The 27322-nt window shown below is 38.3% G+C and overlaps 2 long non-coding RNA genes across 7 annotated transcripts in view; both read left to right on the forward strand.

The window, feature by feature from the left end:
* Positions 1-27322, forward strand: part of LOC143684847 (uncharacterized) — a 380663-nt gene that overhangs the window by 122351 nt on the left and 230990 nt on the right. The gene's annotated exons all lie outside the window — the stretch shown is intronic.
* LOC143684844 (uncharacterized) lies at positions 3696-8079 on the forward strand. The gene is made up of 3 exons (XR_013176196.1): positions 3696-3953; positions 5913-6033; positions 7141-8079. It is a non-coding gene; the product is annotated as an uncharacterized LOC143684844 (long non-coding RNA).

Genomic DNA, 27322 nt, shown 5'->3' on the forward strand with positions numbered 1-27322 from the left:
AAGATACTTTCCCTGAGCGAAGACTGATAATATCTGGGATTCCTCTGTCACATGGAAGGGCACATGGCTGGCATCTGCTGATCCTTCACTCCTGAGTTCTGTTGCATTCAGATTTCGATTCCAGCATCTTTCTCTCCTAGGTTCTGTGAGACCTCTCTTAGAAACTCCAGGGCATTTCTCTTCAAGCTCCCTTTCTTCCTGTCCTTTATCCTCTCATAAAGGACTCCAGTAAAAAGGATTAAGACCCACCTTGAATTGGGTGGGTCACATCTCAATTGAAACAGCCTAACCGAAAGGTCCCATCCATAACAGCTCTGTACCTATGAGAATGGATTAAAAGACTATGGCCTCTTCTGGGGTACATAACTGCTCCAAACTACCACAGTTCTTTTTGTGGAATGAAAGTGTTCAACTAAAATTCTCCTCTTGTCCTACCAATGTATATTAGTGATGTGTGGTGCAAATAACTTAACTATTTAGGTCAGAGATCTCTGGTTTAAGGGAAGCAGCTTCCAAGAAGCTACATTGAGAAATTTTACCTAAGAAGCCTAATTTGCATCACGATTTTATGAAGATTACTAGATACTGAACTTCAAGCCTTATGCAATGGATAGATGACATTTTAGAAATCCTGGGAGGGGGGGTGGGTATATTTTACAAATGCGAGGGATGTGAATCAGTGGGGCTCAAGAAATCTGGGGTAGATTTTTATAGTAATGACCCTCAATGAATCAAGTTCCCCATTATCCACACCCATTAATATCCCCCTCCCATATTGCTTCTGGGCTTAGCCATATGACTTTTGACTAATGTGATATCAGCAAACAATGCAAGCAGAAGCTCATTAAGAGCTTATCTTTTGGGGCTTGCCATCTTGGAATGGTAGTCTCAGATCACAATGATGTGATGGAGGCTGCGATGGAAGAGCACATAGAGAGATTAGCCCAGAAATCCCAGCTATTATAGCTGAGCCTATTCTCCGGTTCCCCATCAGATGAATGCAGCACATGACTAAGCCATAGCAGCAGAAGAGTCATTTAGTCAATGCACAAGGTCTTAAGAAATAAAAAAAAAACTTTTGTGGTTTACTCCACTATGTTTTTTTTTTATTTTTATTTTATTGTATATAATATATATACAAAGCGAGCAAGAAAAAAGCAATAGTTTTCAAAGCACTCTTCAACAAGTAGTTACAGGACAGATCCCAGAGTGTTCTGGGCTACACATACCATTATCTCAGATTTTTCCTTCTAGCTGCTCCAGAATATAGAAAGCTGGAAGGAATAAATATTTTTTTTATCATCACAATAGACTTCATTTTCTTTTTTGTGAAAAATAACATATATACAAAAAAGCAATAAATTTTAAAGTACAGCACAACAATTAGTTGTAGAACAGATTTTAGAATTTGGTATGGGTTACAATTCCACAATTTTAGGTCTTTACTTCTAGTTGCTCTAAGATACTGGAGACTAAAAGAAATATCAATTTAGTGATTCAGCAGTCATATTTATTGGGTAAACCCTACCTTCCCTGTGTATCTCCACCATCACTTTTAATCTTTATATCCCACCCTTTAGGAGTATTTGGGCTATGGTCATTCTAACTTTTTTATGTTGGAGATATGGGAGTAAGCTAATGTTCTGGGGAGACTGGGCCCTTTAGGTTTCACGACTTATCTGGTCCAGGAACCCATCTGAAGGTGGTAGGTTTCTGGAAAGTTACCCTAGTGCATGGAACTTTTAAAAAATCTTATATATTGCCATAGGTGCTCTTTAGGATTGGCTGGAATGGTTTTGGTTGGGATTTGACAAGTTATGATAGGTAGCAATGTCTAACTGAAGTTCGGTTAAGAGTGACCTCCAGAGTAGCCTCTTGACTCTATTTGAACTCTCTCAGCCAATGATGATCTATTAGTTACACCTCTTTTCACACTTTGGTCAGGATGGAATTGTTGATCTCACAGTGCCAGGGCCATACTCATCCCTGGGAGTCACTGCCCACACTTCCAGGGAGACTTTCACCCATGGCTGTCATGTCCCATGTAGTGAGGAGGGCAATGATTTCACTTACAGAGTTGGGCTTAGAGAAAGTGAGGCCAAAAAAAGGCCCCACAGAAGTAACTCTTAGGCATACCTATAGGTAGGCTATGCTTCTCCACTACCTATGTAAGGTTCACAAGAGTAAGCCTCAAGATCTAGGGCTTGGCCTATTGACTTGGGTGTCTCTAATGTTTGACACAGTATCAGGGGATTCCCTGATGGCAAAGTTTAGTAGCTCCATATTTTTTCTCCCATCCCTCAAGGGACTTTGCCAATACTTTTTGATTATCTGCTTAGTATATTCTAGAATGTATCCAGTCATTACATTAAGATATACAGGGTTAAAAACCCTTATTCTTATTCTGGGCTCCCTGTGTTTCAATTGTTCAAATGAGCTGTCCAGACAGGTTGAGTTAGATTATGTGCTACAGATAATTTACGTTCTGAACAAAATAAAACTTTCTTCCTTTGGTCTCAAAGAGTATGTGTGGTTCTGAAATATAGACCATGTCTTCCTTACCCTTGTGTTCTGAATTACCTTAATCCCAACCTGATTGGTTTCATTCTTATCTCTAAATACCATGTTATATATCTATAAACAGCCTCTCAAAAATCCAGAAATAATAATTATCACTTCAGACTAAATGTGTCTGCTATAAGAGCTTACAATCTAGGCCCCTGCTTTTTTGTAAGTATTTTATAAAGGAGACCATACAATAATTGTTCTTCTGTTTCTGGCTAATTTTGCCTCACCAAATGTCCCACAGGTTCATCCACATCATTGCATGCCTCGTGACTTTGTCCTTTTTTCTAGCAGCACATATTCGATCCTATGTATATGCCATCGTTTGCCAATCTACTTCTCAGTCAGTGAATCCTTCAGCCACCTGCATTCATTAGGCATCATGTATAATGTCCAAAGTCCCATTAAACTCTCAATTTCAGATAATTTCATTGTTCCCAAGAAAAAGAAAACCAATAAACACACCCTCACCAAATATGAAATCTAAACCTCCTCTTAACTCTTGTCCCTCCCCCATTATTTACCCCTGCTGTTGCTGTGGTACTGTTGATGCTTCCCTGTTAAACATAGCCCATAGCATGCAATAGCAGTTTTCCCCTTGAGCCCTGAACTTGAACATTCTTCATACACGAATCATCCCTTTGAAGTAGTTCTTGCAAGAACTTACCTGTATTTCTAGTGTTAATCAGTGGGACGCATAGGTGTATACAACCCATTTCAATCATGCACACATTCAATATAGTAATATTACTTATAGACCCACTAGGGAACTGCCTTTACTTCTTTCTATTCCCTTACATTTAGGTTCAATCTCATTAGCTAATTGTTAACTAACTCTAGCTTCTACGTATCTCTAAGTCCCCTATATTCTGTATTACAAGCCCCTGATTTTACTTTTACCATGGTCATAAAAGTGGAGTCATACAGTATCTATCCTTTTGTGTCTGGCTTATTTCATTCAGCATTATATCCTCAAGGTTCATTTATCTTGTCATGTGCTTCAGGACATCATTTCATCTCACTGCTGCATTGTATTCCATTGTATGTATATACCACACTTTGTTAATCCACTTGTCTGTTGATGAGCATTTGGATTTTTTCCATCTTTTAGTGATTGTGAATAATGCAGCTGTTAACACTGGTGTGCAAATGTCTGTTCGCACAACTGCTTTTAGCTCTTCTGGGTATATACAAGTAGTGCTATTGTTAGGTCATACAGCAATGCAATATTTAGTTTCCTAAGGAACCCAGGCCTCCTGCTGCCTGCTGAGCCACCATGGCTCTCCCTAATAAGTTTTAAAGTCAGGATGTTTCAATCCTCCCACTTCATTCTTCTTTTTCAGGATGCTTTACCTATTTGGGGTCTCATTTCCTTCAAGATGAATTTGGTAACTAGCTTTTCCAAGTATTCAAAGTAGTTTGTGGGAATTTTTTCCACCTATTTAGATCTTCTTTGATTTCTTCTAGCACTCTTACATAGTTTACCGTGTTACTAGTCCTTTACGTCCCTAGTTAAGTTCATTCATAGGTACTTGATTCTTTTAGTTGCTATTTTGAATGGATTTTTTTCCTTAACTGACTCCTCAGTTAGGTCATTGCTTGTGTATAGAAATGTTACTGATTTTTGCACATTAATTTTATATCCCACCACCTTGCTGACTTTATTTATTAGCTCAAGTAACTTTGTTGTAGATTTCTCAGGCTTTCCAAGTAGAGTATCATGTTATCTACAAATAATAAAAGTTTTACTTCTTCCTTTCTGATTTGGATGCCTTTTATTTCTTTGTCCTGCCTGATTGCTCTAGCTAGAACTTCTAGTACAATGTTGAATAATAGTGATGACAGAGGGCATCCTGGTTTTGTTCGTGATCTCAGGGAGAAGGCTTTCAGTCTCTCTCCATTGAGTACAATGCTGGCTATGGGCTTTTAATATATGCCTTTTATCATATTGAGGAAGTTACCTTTGATTCCTATTGTTTCAAGTATTTATATTAGAAAAGGATGTTGAATTTTGTCCAACGCTTTTTCAGCCTCAATTGAGAGGATCATGTGATTGTTCCCTTTCAATTTGTTAATGTGTTGTATCACATTAATTGGTTTTCTTGTGTTAAACCATCTTTGCATTCCTGGTATAAGGCCCATTCTTATATACATGTTCTTTTAATGTGTTGTTGATTCAATTTGCTAGTATTTAGTTGAGAATTTTTGCATCTATGTTCATTAGGTATTTGGCCTGTAGTTTTCTTTTCATATAGCATCTTTACCCTGTTTTGGTATTAAAATAATATTAGCTTCATAAAGTGAGTTAGGTAAAGTTCCTTTTTCCTCAATTTTTTTTTGGAAAGTTTGAGCAGGGTTGGTGTTTTTTTTTGGAATGTTTGATAAAATTCCAAAATGTGAAGTCATCTGGCTCTGGGCTTTTCTCTGTTGGAAGATTTTTGATGATTGATTGAATATCCTTACTTGTGATTGGTTTGTTGAAGTCTTCTATTTATTCCTGAGTCGGTGTGGTTTGTTTTTGTGTTTCCAGGAATTTTTCTATTTCATATAAGTTGTCTAGTTTGTTGGCATATAGTTGTTTATAGTGTCCTCTTAGATTTATTTTATTTCTTCAGGGTTTTTCATAATGCACCCCTTCTCATTTCTTATTTATTTGCATCTTCTCTCTTTTCTTCTTTGTCAGTCTTGCCAGTGGCCCATCAATTTTATTGATTTTCTCAAAGAACCAATTTTTGGTTTTATTGATTCTTTCTATTGTTCTTTTGTTCTCCCATTCATTTAAGTCTGCTTTAAGCTTTGTTATTTCTCTTCTTCTATTTGTTTGGGGTTAGTTTGCTGTTCTTTCTCAAGTTCCTTCAGGTGAGAAGTTAAGTCCTCAATTTTTGTTCTTTCTTGTTATTTTAATTTAGGCATTTAGGGCAATACATTTCCCTCTCAGCACAACCTTTGCTGCTTCCTATAACTTCTGATATGCTGTCTTCTCATTTTCATGCATCTCTAGATAGCTACTGATTTCTCTAGCAATTTCTTCTTTGACCCACTGGTTGCTTAAGAGTGTATTATTTATTCTCTATATATTTGTTAAAGTTCTCATTCTTTGGTAGTTAATGAGATCCAGCTTCATTCCACTGTGATCAGAGAAAATGCTTTGAATAATTTCAGTGATTTTAAATTTATAAAGATCTGTTTTGTGCCCCAGCATATGATCTATCCTGGAGAATGTTCCATGAACACTATAAAATAATGTATACCCTGGTGTTTTCGGGTGCAATGACCTATATATGTCTGTTAGGTCTAATTCATTTATCAAGTTGTTTAACTTATCTGTTTCCTTGTTGATCTTCTAGTTGATCTATCGAGTGAAGAGGAGACACTGAAATTCACTTGTTCCTACACCTCAACACACGAAAACTTACTACCTCAATCTGACTTGAATTCGCAACAGCTGATCTCATTATGAAATTTGATGTATGTCAGCTACCATAAAATGAATCAGTCCTAAATCAACCCTTGAATCCCTACTTAAATCTCATAAAGTTTTGCATTTACATTGTATTGCCCCTTTTTCAATCTTCAGAATTCCCAAGCATACTTACCCCACTAAATTTCCAGAAAACTTATCTCTTATAAATAAATTTACTTATTTATTGTATTTACATTTTTATTGTATTTCTCACTGCAAAGAATCTAAGTTTCAGAAGGACAAGACTTTTTGCTTGATATATTTTAAGCACCTAAGATGTTGCTTAGCATATAGTGTTGATTTAATTGTTCTTCTATTGAATTGAATGAAATAATGGGTTTATCTACAGGGTTCCCTGTGACATTCTGAAGTAGAATGAAATATGTGGGCATTTTTACATCCACTTTTTTGTTACCTGAAAACTGATATTCTTACTTCAACAATGATTGTGACTGTCTGGTCTCCAGAGTTAGCACTGTAGTTAAATACTTGGGTTTTGTAAATTCCATTGCTTTAAAGCATTCTGTACAGAAAAAACCTCCTTAAAAACTAAACACATCTGTATATGTATAAGATTAATACACATATAAATGTAAATGTTTAAGATTAAACCAAATTTATAATAACAAAAAATTGGGGAAGGGGAAACCCTGAATATCTATCTATATGACATTACGTGATTAATTAAATTGACGCATTCTTACACGGTAACACCATATAGTAGTTAAAATGAATGAGACAGACCTTTATCTACTCATGTGAAGGGATCTCCAAGATAAATTGTTAGGGTTACAAAGGAAACTGCAGAAAGTACATATAATATGCTAGCCTTTGTATAAGAGAAGATCCTGTGGATTTATTAGTATGTAAAACATCTCTAAGCATATACACAAAGTATTAAAGTGATTGATCAATAAATGGGAAGTGCATGGCTGGGGATAGAGACAGGAGGGAGTCTTACTTTTTACTTTATGCCACTGCAGTACTTTGAAGCTGTTATGTACATAGAAAAGGCCATGTTCTTTAAATACGTTCCTGTGGGTGTAGACCTACCATGGATGGGACCTGTTGATAAGGTTATTTCCATTGAGATGTGACCCATTTCATTCAAGGTGGATCTTAATCCTTTTTCTGGAGTCCTTTATAAGAGGATAAACACAAACAGAAGATAAGAGATTAAACTAAGAGAAGCACACAGAGAAGCCAAGGAGACAGAAGCTAAGAGACAGAAATACTCAGAGAAATTTAGAGAAAAAGCCATGAATGAAGAAGCCAGAAGCTGAAGAAAACAAAACCTGGGAGAGAAGGACCAGCAGACATTGCCATGTGCGTTGCTATCTGACAAAGTATCCCAAGCTTGGCGATAGCCAGTCTTCAGAGAAGGAATCATCCTATTGTTGCCTTAATCTGTTTTAGAATTGTAAACATATAAGCTAATAAATACCCACTTATAAATCAACCCATTTCTGCTGTATTGCATTTTGTCAGTTTTAGCAAACCAAAACAGCCATTTTTCACTTTTTCAATTCCATGCCATGTTGCATCTATTATATATTAAAAATGAATTCCCAAATAAAAAGAAGGAAAGGCTTTGGATTAGGCCTGGGATCAAATAATGGTTCTGCCATATAATCAGTGTTGGACTAATGACTCCATCTCTCTTAGCCTCAGTTATCTTATCTGTTAAATGTGGACAAACAGTATGACTCTTCCATAACTGCCATGAGGATTAAATAAAGCATATGTGTTAAGTGGTTAACACAGTAACAGGTACTTGGTAACCCCTTAATAACTATAATTTTTATCTTAGGTATAAAGCAAATTCATTTAAAACTTGGCTGTAATTGTGCAGTTGCAAAGGTCTGAATAAGACCTCTGGTATTTATTTTTCAGTGCCCTAGGTTCTCTTAAGTTCTATGGTGTATGGTATTTCCTTAACTTTCTATTACTCAAGTTCAAGTGCTTAGTATTCATGGTGCTCAGGAATAAATGTATTCCCATGTCCTATGTTTCTTTTTTTAATTGATAAAATTATCAGTGGTCACTATCTTCCAAATATTTTTCTTACCAGTATGTAATGACTACCTTTGTCCCACAAAACATTTATTAACTTAAGCTTTATTTTATCTGAATAGTATAGCTACTACAGCTCTCTTTTGGCTACTACTTGTGTGGTATTTTTTCTCCGTTTTTTCACTTTCAACTACTTAGTCTTTGAATTTAAATGGTTTCTTGCAAACAGCTTATAGTTGAGTCATGCTTTTTCATCCATTCTGCCAATCTCTTTCTTTGATTGGAAAGTTTAATCCATTTACATTTAAAATCCCTACTGTTAATGCAGGAATTTTCTTCTGCAATTTTGCTATTTGTTCTTTGCAAGTATTATAGTATTTTTGCCACTCAATTCTTCCATTAATGCCTACTTTCATATTTATTAGATTTTTTTGTATTTTACCATTTATATGGTATGGTATGATACAGTCTCTTCTCATTTCTATCTGGATATATTTTTCAAATATTTTCTTTGTGGTTGTAATGTTGTCAAAATTTTACATGCTAACTATATAACAATCATATGTGATTTGATTCGAACTCAACTTTGATAGCATGCATACACTGTTCCTGTATCCCTCTTAAACCCACCTTTTTTGTGGGTTTAAGAGGGATAACTTAAAAAAAATTATATCTTATGTTCATTGTATGTCCCAAACCATAGATTTATCATTACTTTTTATACATTTGCATTTTTGCTCCTGTAGGAAGTGAGAAATGGAGTTAAAACACCAAAGAATCAAAAAAAATTGTACTGGTGTTTAGAATTAAGCAAATGCTACCTCAACTGAAAGTCTGTATTTCTTTATGCTGCTTTGAAACACTGTCTATTGTCCTTTCCTTTTGGTCTGAAGATCTTCCTTTAGCACTCCTTGTAGAGTACATCTAGTGATGATGAACTCCCTCACCTTTTGTTTACCTGGGTATGTCTTACTCTCTCAGACATTTTTGAAAGAAAGTCTCTCTGGGGTATAAACTTCTTGGTTTGAAATTATTTTCTTTTAGCACTTTGAATATTTCAGCACATTGCCTTCTTGCTCTGTAGGTTCCAATGAGAAATAAGCATCAGAATTGCACCCTTACTGCAGAAGGTTGTTTGTGCCTCAACATGGGATCTAAGTTCTAGAAGAATTGAGATGGAGAAGACTCAAGAGACAACTTTACTACTTAAATCGCAATATAACATAGTAACCTGAGTTAGCAAATTAAAGGAGTGAATCAGTAAATTTAATAACTGCATCAATTGAGTGAATTACATGTTGTGTGACCATGCAATTTATCTTTCAAAGCAAGTACTTTTGAGAGTGAAAGAAAGTAGCAATTCCTTTAAGGAATTCCTTATAAGGAATAAGAATTACTTCATTCTGAATTACCTATTATTCAGAATAATAGGTGCAAACCAGGACTCTCTTGGACAAGCTGGTATATAGACTAGCTGCTGCCCAAGTGGGTTTGTTTGCCTGATGCACACAGAAGTCAATGCTGTTGCACCAGGATTTCAAGAAGAGAAAGGGTTTATTGCATAGTTGACCAGCAGGGAGACTGGAGGCAAACTTTGGGTCAGTCTCCTAGAGCGAAATGGGAGCTGGGTTTTATACCATACAGTGAAGACTGGCTAAAGAGAGTGGCTAAGAATGGGGTGAGATGATATGGTGTAGGGGGTGGGATAAAGTGGAACATGCTCAGTTCCAAATCATGCCACTTCATGCTTCATCTGTTCAAAAATGCTGGCTTAACATGACTGGTGGGAGTGATTTTTATATAATAATTAGGTAAAGGTGACTTTAAATCTGTCTTCTCCTGATTGCACATGTTTCAGTGCTTGAACTGGCTAGAACCAGGCTTAGTAGGTGCCACAAAGGGAAAGGAAACAGCAATTTTTCTTAGGAAAAGGAAGCAAGCGCCTTTTGAATAAACATGAGGTGGTGGGAATTCAAACAATAGAAATGAAAACTTTTTCAAACCCCTAAGAGAGGGGCTACTTCAGTGGAAAGGGGGTTGGTAAGCAGCAGTTTCAGTGTTAAGTATGAAACTGTGTAGGGTCTGAGATATTAACCTATGTGTAAGCTAACAAATTTGCCTGCCACACACACACACACACACACACACACACACACACACACACACACACACACACAAAACGTCTGGATCAGGGAACAGAGCTCTTATTTCTCCACTGAGCATCTTGTGTCAGTTCCCATGCCTCAATCCTATGGGGCATGCAGCACAGGACAGGAATTTCCACATAATGAAAATTAGAGCTTACATAGGGCAGTTGTCATGTCTGCTCATCCTCCACTCTAGGGGAGAGAGACAGAGACCGTTGCTCTGGAATGTAAACAAATCCTCTCTAAGGAGAGGAAGGGAAGGTCTCTACCTCACCACCCTGGAATGTAAACAAATGGCTCTATGGAGATAACTCTCTATAGCTCTTTGGAGGTCTCTATCTTTAAGGTTGCTATTCGAGGTGCTAGTGCTCTTTTCACAAAAGCATGATAATTTTCATGGGGCATTGTCTACTGATAATCATGTCATCCTAGTTGAATATTGTGGGTGTTCATGGCTATGTTTTCAAAATTAAAGACCATTAATGTTGAGATGCTAAGGAATTCTTGTGCTAGGAAAACCTCTATTTTGTGTATAGCTGATCTGACCAAAATTTCCTACTTGTGGTTTAAAAAAGACTATGTTCATTTATTTGATATCTCATCCATATTTCAATTAGGAGGGTCTTCTTATTCTCCCAGAAGTACCCATAGGTGTTTGTGAATTTTATTGAGTTTATTCCTGGGTTAAAAGTTGCCAGGCCAACAAATTAAATCCTTTGATCTGTTGTAAGGAAAAGAGATCTATAATTGTCAAATCTTCTTTCTTAAGAAACTCAATTCCCTTCAAATATGAGACCATATACCAATTCAAACATTGATTTTTCTGAATTCCAGTGTTTTCTAATTTCCCTAGTTAATAATACCTTAATATATACGTATTGATTTTCTGAAAATAACATAGAAAAATTCTATTGCTCAAAACTTGTTCTGTTACAATTACATAGATTTTTATAACTGATAGGGGAGGCAAATAATTCTTATTTTGCTTTTTAAATTTTAAATTATTTTAGTTTCAAAATTAACATATATTTCTTAATAACAAATACGTTTTATTTTGTATGCTGTGTGATGGGGGGGGTCACATTTCATTCTTTTTCTATGTGTCTATCCCATTATTGCAGCTCTATTTGTTGATTTTGCGGAGGGACAAGTAAATGGGCCGGGAATTGAATCCAGGTCTCCCGCCTGGCAGGCAAGAATTCTACCACTGAACTACTCTTGCACCCCCAATAAGATATTTTTAAAAATAAGGGGTCCAAATACTTCACGTATTCCCACATAAATAATTTTAAGAAAGAAGAGAGGAGAAAACATCACTACTTTTGGTGGTTGGTGCTTTTGCTAACAAATCCCAAATGCATATTTTAAATGAAAGATGAATGCTATACTGGGGGAAGGGCAGTTAACAAAAGGACACCCCATGAATCATGTGGTAGATTGAATTATGTGCCCAAGTCAGACATGTTCTTAATCTTAGTATACATTCTTATGGGTGTGAACTTATTTTAACAGGATTTCTTGAAGATATTTTTAAGGTGTGGCCCAACTGTGTAAGATTGGCTCTTAATGTGGATTATTGGAAACCTTATAAAGAGAAACAAAATAGAAGACAGAGTTAGGAGGAAGCCACCAGGAGGAACTGGAAGCTGGAATTGATGGAACTCTAATGGGAAGGCTAAGGAGCCAAGGATTGTTGGCTAGGCAGGATACCACCAGCCATGAGAGGAAGCAAGGCTCCTAGCCTCCAGAACCAAGAAACAATACATTCCTATTTTTAAGCCAATCCACTGTGGGGTATTTGTCACAGCAGCCTGGCAAGCTAAGACACATCATATTTAAATGAAGCTTTTGTATTAGTCCTGAGTTCTCCAGAGTAACAGAAGCAACAGGAGATAAACCTGTATCTCACTATATATAGATATATGTAAATAGTGATAGATTTATGTAGGAATTGGCTCATATACCTGTGGAGATTTGCAAGTCCAAATTCCACAGGACAAGCTGCAAGTTGGGAACTCTGATGAAGTCCTCCAGGCAAAACTGGCTGACTGAACAAGAAATAGAAATTCTTCTTTCTGCCTGTTGAAATCATCAGTTCTCCCTTTAAGGCTGTCAACTGACTGGATAAGCCTTCTCACAATGCTTGTGGCTACCTCCTTTGTTGATTGTAGGCATAACCAGTCATAGATGCAATCAATGGACTAATGATTTAAGTCCACAAAATACCCTCACAGTAACAATCAGACCAGTGAATGCTTGACTAGACAACTGACACCATCATCCAGCCAATTTGACACATGGACTTAACCATTACAACTTCTTTGTTGATTACGCGCTGCTCATTTTAGAGAATAGAATGTTTAAAACAACAAAAAAAGTTAGGATTCCTTCTTACATACTAAAGGTCATTACTGCTTGTAACGTGCATGTTTTCAATATTCTGGTTTCTCTGGCTTCTAGGCAGTGAAATGGAAAGTGAACTAGACCCGAAGAGCTAGGCTTGAATCCTACCTTGTTCTAACTATTCTGAGCCTTTGAAGAAAAATTCTAGGACCAAATTTATTAGGAAAGAAATTAAGCATAGAATGAATCCTCCTGCAAAGAAATTTGCTTTCTCCATAGCTACTCCTTAAGAACCGAACTCATCCGTAAAGTAGTACATGGGCTATTAGGGGAGCTCCAGTGTGTGTCAGAGGTGGTAACTGCCTTTTTTCTTTCATTCCAAGAGAGTAACCACTGAGACTTAGAGTGCTTAAAAGGAGGGCAATTTAGGTAATAATATTAACAACAGTTAATGTTTAGTATTTATGTGCCAAGTACTGTAATATAAAATTTCAGTTAATCTTTATGTTTAAAGTTTAAAGTGGACATTATTATGATCATTTTAAGGTATTGAAATGAAACTTAGAATTGGTTAAGTTCTGTCCCCAAGATTATAGATTGCAAGTGTGTGAGCTAAAATGGAACTGTACGATTATTTCACCAACTGTTATATCTGCATAAAATGTGATTCACTCATCTGAGCATAAATGATCCCCACTGTCCACGAACATAGAATCCAAAAAATAGGGAGAAGAAACAGGCATAATAATGAACTATTAGTATTGTTATTGTGTCAGCCAATAACCATTGAGGATTCACTCTGTTCGAGGTACTGTTTTACGTGCTTTATGTGTGTAATTTATTTAACAACTCTACTGCATTGGTGTGGCAGAGATTATTTGTTTTCCCTCCAATTTCTTCTCTCGCCTTTTGGTATATTAGTGGGAGTTGTAGCAAGGCATAAGCATCCCTTAAAATTATCCTAACCAATGTAGTTGGTTTCACCATCATTTTTATTTTAAAGTTGAGTTTCAACTGAGGCATATAAACTTTAGGTGGCAGAATGGTAGAGCCAGGATTTGAACTGGAGAGTATGACTCTAGACTTAGTGCTCTTAGCAGCACCAAATTTCCCCTGACCAAGTGAAATGTATGTTCGTCCTTCATTAATTTTACCAAATGCAATTTTCTCCCATTTGTTATTTAGGGATAGGGATCAGGGAGTTTTTCTTTGTCCTTTTGCACTTTGGAAAAGGTAAGAGGTGTGGATGAAATCAATCTGGATATAGCTAGATTTAGGCAAGAAAGGATAGTAAGGCTGAGAAAGGAAACTAGGAAAATGGTGACACAAGGAATGATGGGCAGAAGATTGGAATGGGGAGGTAATGAAATGGAGAAGGGAATGTGATTAAAGAAGCTCAGTTCCTGCACAGCTGACCTGGTGAGCAAATAATAAGTGTGGTAAAGAGAAAGGAGATAAAATATGTATTTTAATATAAGTGGCTTATTTGGCTCCATATTAGGTACAGTCAAGATGCCTGGCATCTTGCAACTGGTCCTAATAGGTACAAATGAGCATGATTGTTTTCTCTAAGGATGAGGCCTAGAGAAGCATATGCTTCTCTCAAAACTTGAGTTTCAATGTGACCTTTTACAGCAGTCTTTCAGTTTTAGAAAATCCTGGCCACCTGGAAATCACCAACTCCAGTTGTGTACCCAAAATGAATTTCATGGAACAGTACTTAAAGCTGCTTCACTTCCCTTCTTTATCCTATCCTGGCTTCTTTTTCTGTCAGCTTTATTGATAAAAAGTGCAAGATAACCCTTGTGAGTAGTATGGTGTGATACCTAAAATTGAATTCTGAAACTATCATGAATTGACTATTTGCTTTCCATTTATGTTGACCTACGTTCCATTTCTGAGCAAGGCATGATTTGTTTCCTCTCATCACACGATGTTTGATCATGTTTCTTCACATCTGTGGTAGTTTGAAGCTGTACGTACCCCAGAAAGAAGACCTGTTATTAAATTTAATCCATTCCTGTGGGTACAAACCATTGTAAATAGGACTTTTTGATGAGATTACTTCAGCTAAGGTATGTCTCACTTCAAACAGGAGGGACTTAATCCTATTATGGAAATCCTTTATAAGAGAATGAAATTCAGACAGACAGAAAGAAAGCCACAGAAGTGAGAAGGTGAAATAAATGAAACCTGGAAGAGAAGGAAGAGACCAGGAGACACGGCCCTGTGCCCTGCCATGTGGCAGAAGAGCAAAGGGTCGCAGGCAGCTGATCTTTGGGAGGAAACCATTGCCTTGATGACGACTTGATTTGGATGTTTTCCCTGCCTCAAAACTGTAAGCTATCTCTGGAATAATGAAAATGTTCTAAAATTGACTATGGGGATGTATGCACAACGAGATGATACTGTGAGCCACTGACTGTATACTTCAGATAGTTTGTATGGTATGTGAACATATTTCAATAAAATTGCATTTAAAAAAAGAATACAAAAACATGTAAGCTAATAAATTCCTATTGTTTAACCCACCCTATTTCATGGTATTTGCTGGAGTGGTCTAAAAAACTAAAACAGCCTCTCTGAATTTCATTTTCCTTGGATATAAAATGAAGGATTAGACTGATTTGAGGTCATTCTTAGGAATAGGCACTAGTGGTTTGCCTTTCTCCAGAGATTCAACTTCTGAGAATACCAAAAAAGAAAAAAGAAGTCATAGACCATGCATTTTCTTGAATACTTCTTTATTCTTCGTTGCTCCATTTACTTAGATATTTGGAAGTTTTATGCATCCACAACTTTGTCTAAGACACCAAGAAAAAGGAAATGTCTCATTAGGAAAGATGACTTGTATTTGCTTATACTGTGAGTAAAGCAAAAAGAAAAGTCCATCTTTAGGAAAGTGGAATTGTTCCAGGCAGAACAATAAAAAGATGCATCTGGGCTCAGGCCTCTCAATGAAAGGAGAATTTCCAAACTTCCAATTCATGAACATTGTTCTAGGAGAGGACTAGTATTGACAATACAATTCAGAATATGCTTGATGCAAATCAACATCATCAAGTTGATAGTACTTTATGATTGGCAAAATGCTTTCACAGCGCAAAGACTCCTGCCCAATGAGGGTGAGATATAATAAATAAAATACGATCACTGCTAAGGAGGGACCCATAGTCTACTGTAAAAAAAGACAAATAATTCCAACTCAAGACAGACCCTGATATATGGTTTACTATAGGCACAGAGAAAATGCTAGGAAAATGGAGGAGAGGGAGAGATTACTTTCCATCAGTTTGGAAACAAAGTTTTTTTGGAAGAAATAAGATATTGGTAATAGAAAATATAATTAGTTACTTTACATATTTCTTTCATTTCTTGTAATTCTTACAATCAATGAGGAAGTATAATACAAACAAAAAATTACAAAATTCAAGATATATAGGGTATTATGGATATATGTAAAGGAATTGATGCTGTTATTCATCCTGGGAAAACCACATGGAGTTATCTATGTGAGAAGCATATAGGTTTCAGATCACTGCCTATAATTATAGAATCTGCCCTTATGATTTTTGACTTGGGTTCATAAAGTAAATTATGCAAGAATCATAGTTTATATTTAAGTCTGACTATATCTAACATGCTTCCCAAATTTGGAAAAGATCCTCTCAAAATATTTGCATTTTATTATGTTGAGCCACATGAATTTACAATCTTTATGCCTAAATTTATGAAGTTTAGAGGATGCACTGGAGTAAGAAAAGACTGGTGATAGGAAAGACCTAATACAGTAGTTTTGGTGAGAGATGATAATATATGAATAGTGGCTCTTCTCCACTAGGTTGTAGTCTTCTTCGGTGCAGATTCTAGGTCTATACAAAATGCTACTGACCATGGAGTAGGTGTCTGTTTTAGTCTGCCATAGCTGCCAAAATGCAACATACAAGATATGGCTTGGCTTTTAATAAAAGGATTTATTTAGTTAATAAATGTTTAGTTCTCCAGAGGAAAAGCAGCTAACTTTCAACTGAGGTTCTTTCTTACACAGGGAGGCACAGGGCAATCTCTGCTGGCCTTCTCTCCAGGCCTCTGGGTTCCAACAATTTTCCCCGGGGTGATTTCTTTCTGCATCTCCAAAGTTCTGGACTGAGCTGCGAGTGCAGAAATAAGGTATGCTAAGCTGCTTTGGCTGTGCTATGTTGAGCTCTCTCATTTAAGCATCCAGTCAATTAAATCAAACATCATTCACTGCAGCAGGCATGCCTCCCAGCCAACTGCTAATGTAATCAGCACAGATGAGCTTCACATGCCATTGGCTCATGCCCACAGGAATAGAACTAGGCACCTTCACCTGGCCAAGTTGACATCTGAACCTAACAACCACAACACCCTATTAGGTTCTTATCCAGAGTTATTTTCAATGACGGATTTTTAAAGGAAGATATTATTCCACATGGCTACTCTTGTCCTGCAGTGGCCAATAAGGGAAAGACACAGGAAGACAGGGACCTTCTAAATCAGCTAGGCCTTAAGCATGATGGGAAGTGGGCTCACCCAGGAACCCTGCATATTTATACATTAACTAAATAAATCCCCTTTTATTGAAAACTAATCCATCTCTGGTGTGTTGCATTCCAGCAGCTAGCAAACTACAACAGATGTAAATCCAAATTTCTTCCTATTTCATAAGACACTAAGTGAAAAATACTAAAATAACATTCATGCAGAAATAAATTTAAGAAATATTGAGCTGAAAAAATTAAATGAGTTTTTCCTTTTATTAAATATTGGTTTCTTGAGAGATTTTTGTAAAGTGCATTGTGACTCTACATAATGGGATGAGAATGCAAAATGGTCTCCAAATTTATTTTACTACTAAACCTTTTACTTAATGAACATTTCATGGCTCTAATGTTTTATGGCACACATTTAAGGAAATGCTGATCTAAGGGAGCTTAAGCTTATCTGAGGTATTTATTGACCCTTTAATTTGGGGTTACTCCCTTACTGTTGACTAAATTTTTAATCAATTTGGATAACTACAGCAGAAATCCACAAAAATTATAATTGAGTTTGTAGGCTAATTATAAAAATGTTTAAAAAATATATAATTTTGGGGTAAAGAGTAAAAAGAATTATTATACATTATCAACAGATGTGTTAATATAGTAGAAATATGTGACATTAAATTTTATTTATTTTCCAATTATTATATTATGTATATATAATTAGTCAGGGTTCTCTAGGGAAACAAAACCCACAGGTGATATCTGTAAATATGAGATCTTGTAAAAGTGTCTCACACAATTGTGGGCATGCACAAGTCCAAATTCTATAGGGCAGGCTGTGGGCTGGCCACAACAATGAAGGTGTCCTATCAATTCTGTAGGAGAGGATGTCTGGTTGAAGTAGAAGTGAAAGTTCTCTCTTCTGACTGCTGAAATCCTCACCTCCCCCTTAAAAGGCTTCACCCAATTGGATTAAATCCAGTTGATTGTCTTCTCTCATTGCAGAAGACACTCCACTTATTTGATGATAGATGTAATCAGCCACAGATGCAATCAACTGACTGATGATTTAATAAACTAGACTTCTGGTTTATTAACGAGCTATAAAATGTCCTTGCTGTAATGGTTAGGCCAGTACTTGCTTGACCAGAAACTGGCACCATCATGTGGCCAAGTTGACACGTGAACTGAACCATCACATTCCACCTCTTGTCAACTTGACAGGTATACACATCACCTTAAATGATACTTAATCTCTAAATAGGACACAATAAGAGATATATGTTTTGCCTAACAATACTAAACTGTTCAGCATACATCCATAAATGCACCAAATCTTTTCAGAATAGGGTGCAAGACCTTGGGTAATATTCACTCTTAAACTTAATATTCTATAACTTAAATATTACGATAAGAGCAGTACAGGATATGTCATATGATAGGGGATAAAATAGAGAAGAAAACAAAGATATTTGCTTTATGTACAAATACAAACATACTCATAACAAAGGTAGGAAGGAATATTCATCCAATCACAGTCCTCATTTCTGTAAGTGGTCATGTGGTTGTAGCTCATATTTATCACTACCTTCTTCCATTACCCATTCCATGTACATTTCACCCTCAGCAAACACTTCTGCTAGACATGGCTCTTTGCCTGGTGGGGTGACCCAGACTTTCATTCCTGAAGTTTCTGGGCCATTGATAGTCCTAGATTGGGTTGCACAGTTTTCCATTGACTTTAATCATAGGGAATGGTAGTACTAAGAGATACCCTAAGGGATCTCCTGCATTCCAGGAAAACTGTTCTTTACCTCCATTGTGTAGTTGCGCTCCTATTTCCTCTTGATAGTCAGAATCAATCACACAACTTAATACAGTAATCCCTTTCCTTGCCCGATGATTGAAAGGTATGAGAAGCCTAAACTGGGCAGGTGGCAGCCTTAACTTCCAGTTCAATGGAATCATTATTGTGTATCCTTGTGGGACCACTACTCTTTTTGAACTAAGACCTGTAGACCAGCAAAACTTGAGGTTTCAGGGACAGGAAGCAAAAGTTTTCCCAGTGGATCACTCAGGGTGAAAGTGAGTAGTGCCACTCCCATTTCCATTCCTTGATTCCTAGAACCATAAATTCTGGCTATGGGGGAAAGAGCACCATAAAGGAGACATTGGCTAAGAGCATATACAGCGTCTTAGAGAACATTGCCCCATGCTGTAAGGTATTACCATCTAGTTAGCCCTATAATTGGGTCTTCAAAAGGCCATTCCACCATTTTATTAACCCAGCTGCCTCTGTGTGATGGGGAACATGGTAAGAACAGAGAATTCCATGAGCATGTGCCCATTCCCACACTTCATTTGCTGTGAAGTGGGTTCCTTGATCAGAAGTAATGCTGTGTGGACTGTTATGATGGTGGATGAGGCATTCTGTAAGTCCATGGATTGTGATTTTGGTGGAAGTGTCACATGCAGGGAAGGAAAACCCATATCCAGAATGTGTCTATTTCAGAACCAATTGCTGCCCCTTCCATGATAGAAGTGGTCCTATGTAACCAACCTGCCACCAAGTAGTCGCTGATCACTTCGGTGAATGGTGCCATACTGGGGACTGAGTGTGGGTCTCTGCTGTTGGAAAATTGGACACTCAGTAATGGCCATAGCCTTAGTGAATGGAAGTCCATGTTGCTGAGCTCATGCATAACCTCTATGTTTACCACCATGACCATTTTGTTCATGAGCCCAATAAACTAGGGAAGTGGCTAGGAAAAAAGAAGTGGCTTGGGAAAGAGGTTAATTGGTATCCATAGAATGGGTCATCTTATCTACTCGATTATTAAAACTTTCCTCTGCTGAAGTCACCCTCTGGTGTGCATTCACATGGGGCACAAATATTGTCATCTTTTTTGTCCCTCAGAAAGGTCTAGCTCATATACCTCTTCCCCATACTTGTTTGTCACCAATTTTCCAATCATATTCCTTTCAAGCCCCTGATCATTCAGTTAAACCATTAGCAACAACCTATGAGTCAGTATACAAATACACCTCTGGCCAGTTCTTCCAAGCAAAATGAGCAACCAGGTACATTGTTGGAAATTCCACCTACTAGAAGGATTTCCTCTCACCACTGTCTTTTAAGGACATCCCAGAACGGGGTTGTAGTGCTGTAGCAGTCCACTTTCAGGTGGTATCTGCATATTGTGCAGAACGATTTGTAAACCGGCCCTAGTTTTCTCTTCCTGTGTCAACTGATTTTAAGGAACTCCCCAACAGGACATAGCTCTGGTCTTGGAAAGAGAAGGCAATGTGGAAGGAGTAGGGACCATGGACATTTGGCCACCTTATCATGTAACTTACTTGTGACTTCAGAACCTGCTTGAGCCCTATCTCGTACACACCAATTCTATTTTATGATGGAATGGTACTGTGCACACCCAAGTTTATGGCTTGGTGGGTGTTGTCTTGCCTACTCATGATAGGCAACTCAGGTCTCATGGTAACTTGATGTTCCATAGTTAAGTATTCAGTCTCTACTAAGGCCCAGTAGCAGGCCAAAAGCTGTTTCTCAAAAGGAGAGTAGTTATCTGCAGAGGATTGTAAGGCTTTACTCCAAAATCCTAAGGGCCTGTGTTGTGATTCTCCTATAGGAGCCTGCCAAAAGCTCCAGACAGCACACCTATTTGCCACTGAAAATTGCAGCACCATTGGATCTGCTGGATCATATGGCCCAAGTGGTAGAGCAGCTTGCACAGCAGTCTGGACCTGTCACAGAGCCTCCTCTTTTTCCAGTCCCCACTCAAAACTAGCAGCTTTTCTGGTCACTTGGTAAATGGGCCAGAGTAGCACACTAAAATAGAGAATATGTTGTCTCCTAAATCCAAAGGGACCAATCAAGCATTGTGTCTCTATTTTGGTTGTAGGAGCGGCCAGATGCAACAACTTATCCTTCACCTTACAAGGGATATCTTGACATGCCCCACAACACTGGACACTTAGAAATTTCACTGAGGTGGAAGGTCCCTGTATTTTTGTTGGATCTATCTCTCATCCTCTGACACACAAATGCCTTACCAATAAGTTTAAAGTAGTTGCTACTTCTTGCTCACTAGGTCCAATCAACATGATATCATCAACATAATGGACCAGTGTGATGTCTTGTGGGAGGCAGAAACGATCAAGGTCCCTGAGGACAAGATTATGACATAGAGCTGGAGAGTTGATATACCCCTGAGGTAGGACAGTGAAAGTATATCGATGGCCTTGTTAGCTGAATGCAAACTGTTTCTGGTGGTCCTTATTAATAGCTATTGAGAAAAGAGCATTTGTCAGATCAATAGCTGCATACCAGGCACCAGGGAGGTGTTCATTTGTTTTCAAGCAATGATACCACATCTGGAACAGCAGCTGCAATTGAAATCATCACCTGGTTAAGTTTATGATAATCCACTGTCATCTGCTAAGACCCATCAGTTTTCTGCACAGGCCAAATAGGAGAGTTGAATGGGAATCACCACCCATGCATCTTTCAAGTCCTTAAGAGTGGCATTAACCTCTGCAATCCCTCCAGGAATCTGGCATTGCTTCTAATTATACTATTTTGCTATGTATGGGCAGTTCAATGGCTCCCACTTGGCCTTTACTACAATAATTGTTCTCACTCTATCAGTCAGGGAAACAATGTGGGGATTTTGCTAGTTGCTGAGTATGTCTATTCCAATTATGCATTCTGAAACTGGAGAAATAGCCACAGAATGGATTCAGGGACCCACTGGACCAACTGTGAGATGGACCTGAGCTAAAACTCCATTAATCACCTGACCTCCATAAGCCTCTACACTTGCTGGTGGACGAGAGTGAAGTTTTAGGTCTTCTGGAATTAACTTCACTTCTGAGCCAGTATCTAGGAATCCACAAAATAGCTGATCATTTCCTTTTCCCAAAAGCACAGTTACCATGGTAAAAGGCCATAGGTATTCTGGAGGAAGGCTAGGAGGAAGATTAACAACATAAATTTTTGGCAATGTAACACGTTCCTTCTCCAAGGGTACCTGGCCTTCCCTTCATTCAATGGGCTCTGGGCCTGTGAATTGTCTAATGCATTGGAACTGACTAAGGGGTCATGATTTTGTTTCTCAAGAACCACTTCCAGTACCAAGCTGTATTAGTCAGGGTTCTCTAGGGAAACAGAACCAACAGGAGATATCTGTAAATATGAGATTTTATAAAAGTGTCTCACACAATTGTGGGGATGCACAAGTTCAAATTCCATAGGGCAGACCATGGGCAGGCAACAACAATAGTGTTCATTCAATTCCACAGCACAGGCTGGCTAGCTGAAATAAAGACAAAAATTCTCTCTTCTGACTGCTGAAATCATCACCTCTCCCTTAAAAGGCTTCAACTGATTGGATTCTCTCATTGCAGAAGATATTCCCTTTAGTTGATCATAGATGTAATAAGCCATAGACACAGTCAACTGACTAATGATTTAATAAACTAGATTTTTGGTTTATTAACCAGCCACAGAATATCCTTGCAGTAATGGTTAGGCCAGTGCTTGCTGGACCAGATAACTGGGCACCACCATGTGGCCAAGTTGACACATGAACCTAACCATCACAGTATGTGATGAATGACACAGGAGAATAAATGCAATGGATTGAGGCACACATTTTGATGTTCTTCTTATGTAAATTTCTTTCATTTCAAATTGTATGCCTGAATATATTGCAGTAATTACTTTGATGCTTCAAAGTGCATATTTATGTTATTAGAAGACACGGTTGGGTGGTAGAAAGGGCTTTGGATCTGGAGAGTTAGAGGACTTAGGTTTTAATCCTAGCTCTCCTGCTAAAAAAATATGTTTTTGTTATGATGTTGTATGTGCACTAGTCTATGTCTTTCTTCTGATTTTTTTCACTATGGTTCTGTGCTCTTAGGAAGCCATTTAACTTGAGCCTCAGGTAGCTTATCTGTTATAGAGTTCAACTATTTAATGAAATAATTGTGTGAAATTACCCTAAATATAAAATCTGGTATGTGTTCACTCTTAACATGTACTTTTATTATAAAAACAAAAAAACATATTCATTATAGAAAACTTAGAAAACATGGAGAACCAATAAGAAAACCAAAATATCACCCCTGACTTTACCACCTAGTGATATCCACATTGCTGCAACTCCCATTTGCTTGTCTGTATCTCCATTACATGGTAGAAAAGGCCAGGGCAGGATTCCACTATCTTTATTCTCCTTTGTATTTCAAGCACCTGGCCCAGTGAGGAGGCTTTCAATAAACGTGTTGAATGAATGGAATGAAAACATGGTTTACTTATTGTCGTCTTCAAATCTTTCTTATTTGTGACTTCTGAATCTATTCCATCCCTTAAAAACAGGTCGTGTGGAAACTCTCTACCCTTCTCTATCTCTCAGGGCCCAGCTCCTGTTCACCACCCCAGGCCCCCAACCACTCTAGTTAGGTTTCTGTCATAGCCTTTTGTTGCTCCAGTGCCTATGTGTAGAATGGTAGAAATTTAGACCAGGACAGGCCCCAGGGGTTCTTGTAGTCCCCTCTCCAGATTCCAAGAAGGGAATTGGAGGCCCCAAGAAAGTGATAGTTCAAAGTCAGAGATGGTTCCTAGTGAAAACTGATTTACCTTGAAATTCCTATGGCCCTCTATTTGAATCACAATGTTTAGAACTTGATTATACAGTCAATCTTGAGATATAAATATTTGCATGCAGAGATTCAACTTGATGAGGTGTTTAATTTATATCCCTATTCAATTTATACGGTATTTCCTTGCCTTTACAAGGACTGTTTTGATTTTGTAGGCTTCCCTTGCAAAGAGCCACCAAGGGGTCATTTTTACAGCTGGAAAATTGGCATCTGTTGACTTAAGTTTTCTATTTAGAACACTCTGGCTTGCTCGTTTATAAGAGTGATCGCTTTGGGATTTCATTTGCATTCTTTAAAGCATTTCCAAACTTTTTTTTTTTAGTGTTAAATGTTCGATTACATAAATAATGAAAATCATTTATATGCCTTTTTTGTGAGCATAGTCTTGAGTTAACAGTAGCAAAGCCAGGAAAGAGCTGAAAGAGCCCAGTTTGATTCCATATTATAAAACAATTCATATAGGAAACTGCCTTATTACCTAGTGTTCCGATAATTTTATTACCTCTTGAAATTGTTCTGTCTATTTTAATGAAATTGGTATAATTTTGACATAAATCAGTGTTATTTTGAGTACATAGCTACAACCCCCCCCAACATTTCCCCTTAACATTAATGAAAAACAAGATTTCACTTTAGGAGAAATAACCTCATGAAGCAATTTTTCAGTATGGAATTACCTCATTAGGTAGGAAGAATCTGTCTTACATTCACTTACTCCTAGTTTCCTGTGAGTTGTCTCTTGTGAAGGTGTGAGCCAGCTCAGTGATCTTGATTACAGGATCCTCAAAGCCTGAAGCACAGCTCATTGCACTGTAGCAAACATTTACGGACAGTCAGGTCTCCACACAAACTAAGCAGAATTCCAGAAGAGTTTTCGAAAACACTTCTGCATGGCACACTGCATCAGCCAGTGAATCTCCCATTTCTAAAACTTTCGTCTTGCTTCTTTTTGGACATGAATCGCCACCCTGGAACCAGTTTGTTTTATGATTTTAATGTTTAGTATTTCGTATTTCCATATAATAAGTGCAGATCATTAACACTGTAGTCAAGTTATCAGGAAATAATAAAATATGGGTCACATCGCTTCAAACACATTATACACACAAAAAAGGGGCGGGGGGCACATGACGTTTTTCCCAGCGGCTCTTTTAACGGCAGACATCAAGTGCAACACAGCAATCAGCGCATAAGACTACTCAAGCACCTGATAAGCTGCAAGCCAGGCGCACCAGTGGACCCCGCGCGCCGCCTCTGCGCTGTGGGCGCTGCAGCTTGGGCTTCCCGGAACCGAGCACTGCCGTTCGCTCCTCTTTTCTCGATTCACAGAGGAACCTAAGCCCGGGAGCTGAATACACGCTACCTCGGCCCATTCGAAGAGCTTCTCAGCGGGTTCTGGAGGACTCCGCGACCAAGTGGAGCCCAGGAGCTGTCGGGAGGACCCCAGGCGGCAGAGTCCCGGAGGGTGGGGGGCTACTGGGCGTGGAGGTAGGGGTGAGGATAGAGGTAGGAAGGAGGGACCAAAGATGCAAGGCTGCGAGTGTCTGCTTGTCTCCTTTGTCATTCCCCGACAGGAAGGATTCCATGCTCTGCCTGCAGAAACCTCGAACCTAGTTATCCCAGGGCAGGGCTGGGGGGCGCCATCCCTCCCAACAAGCAGAGTTGGGCCGTGTCTCATAGTCTTGGTGCCACACACCTATTTCTCGCTTGCCAGAGTCCTGTTAATCAGAATTCTAACCCCACTTCCAAGACCCTACCAGATGCCCTTCCAGTTGATTACTATAATTTTTAAATTTTCTATTTCTAAACAGCAGCAATCATTTTTCCACTGTGGGCACTCCTAAATAAGAAATACTTGCCTGGAAATGTGCATCAGATTTTTGGTCCGAACTTTCATGATATGCATATCACTCAACCTCTTATTTTTATAGTGTACTCTGATTTGGGCTGCATTAAAATTCCCGAAAACACAACTAACTCTTTGAATGCCTGATGGATATCTATCGAAATTGCCATGCAGTGTAAAATATTGCTTGTCTTTTAGCTTTTTTCTCCCCCTAGTAGCATACAGCATGAGTCACACTAGGAACATGTCAGGGAATTATAACCCCTTAATTAGCATAATGTATTTATCACTTATGTGAGTCATGATCATGTGAAAACTGCTGAGCATTAGAAATAAGGTACATGCACACACCTTTTCTAAATGGAGAGGCATTCTCCATCTGCCCCCATCCTGATTACCCTGAGGATTTAGTAAGCAATATTTTAAAACTGTAAAAGTGTTAGAGATGGGGACACCAGGGAAGAGTTGCTTAATTTGATTAAGCTCTAACAACTCAGCTAATTAGCAAATAATAATAATAGTATTAATAATAGTGCTTAATCCTGCTAGGGAGCAAGGTCCAAGTGGGATGTGGCCAGAAATGTAAATATACAAGGAGAAAATGGAGGGCCAGAGTGAAAGATTGGAAGGAAGGTCCTGGAATTACCAGCTTCCCTCTCTCTCCTTGAAGGAGCAGTTGAATCCAAGGTGTCCATTGCTTGTCCAACTTGGGGCATCCCAAGGAGCTTCCTGCAGGGTTAACTTCCACCTGGCAGTCTCTTCACAGCTTTCAGCTGACCAGAGGGCACTTATTTTTACTGTGTCCTCTGATTTGGGCTGCGTTAAAATCCCTCAGAACACAACTAACTCTTTGAATGCATGAGGGACATCTATCAAAAATGTAATAATTGCCATGCAGTATAAAATATTGCAAGAAAGTGCACCCCTCTTTTCGCCACAGCCAAGACCCCCTGCTCAAGATTCCCGTGGCAGGAAAGGCTTGAATATTTCCTCTTCTGTCTCCAAATGAGTATCTGAATCTTTTATAATTCTGAAGTTTTTTTTCTTTCCATCACTATGCAAATATAGGAAATGGAGAAATTGTAAAGTGAGATAATATTTTTGTAATAGATGTGCTTTGGACTTTGTTCTAGTTTACTAGCTGCTGGAATGCAACACACCAGAGACAGATTGGCTTTTAATAAAAGGGGATTTATTCCATTAGTTCTTCAGAGGAAAGGCAACTTTCAACTCAGGTTCTTTCTTATGCAGGAAGGTACAGGACAATCTCTCCTGGCCTTCTCTCCAGGCCTCTGGGTTCCAACAACTTTCCCTAGGGTGATTCCTTTCTGCTTCTCCAAAGGCCTGGGCTGAGCTGCGAGTGCTGAAGTGATGTATGTAGAGCTGCTTGGGCTGTGCTACGTTGAGTGCTCTTATTTAAGCACCAGCCAATTAAATCAAACATCATTCATAGCAACAGGCACGCCTCCTAGCAGGTGTAATCAGCAACTGATGAGGTTCACATGTATTGGCTCATGTCCACAGCAATAGAACTAGGCACCTTCACCTGGCCAAGTTGACACCTGAATCTAACCACCACAGACTTGGAGGCAAATTTTAGTTGGGACTGACTCATAGACACTGAGTCAGTGACTTGGCTTTATAAGCCTAAGGGTCTTCGTTTAAAATTGAGGATGGTACTATCTTATTCTGCTTACTTCTTAGAATTGTTGTGAGGGCTAATCTGATTTATATATATGATTTCCAAATAAGTACT

This window comes from Tamandua tetradactyla, chromosome 5, assembly GCF_023851605.1.
Source record: "Tamandua tetradactyla isolate mTamTet1 chromosome 5, mTamTet1.pri, whole genome shotgun sequence".
Taxonomy (NCBI): Eukaryota; Metazoa; Chordata; class Mammalia; order Pilosa; family Myrmecophagidae; genus Tamandua; species Tamandua tetradactyla.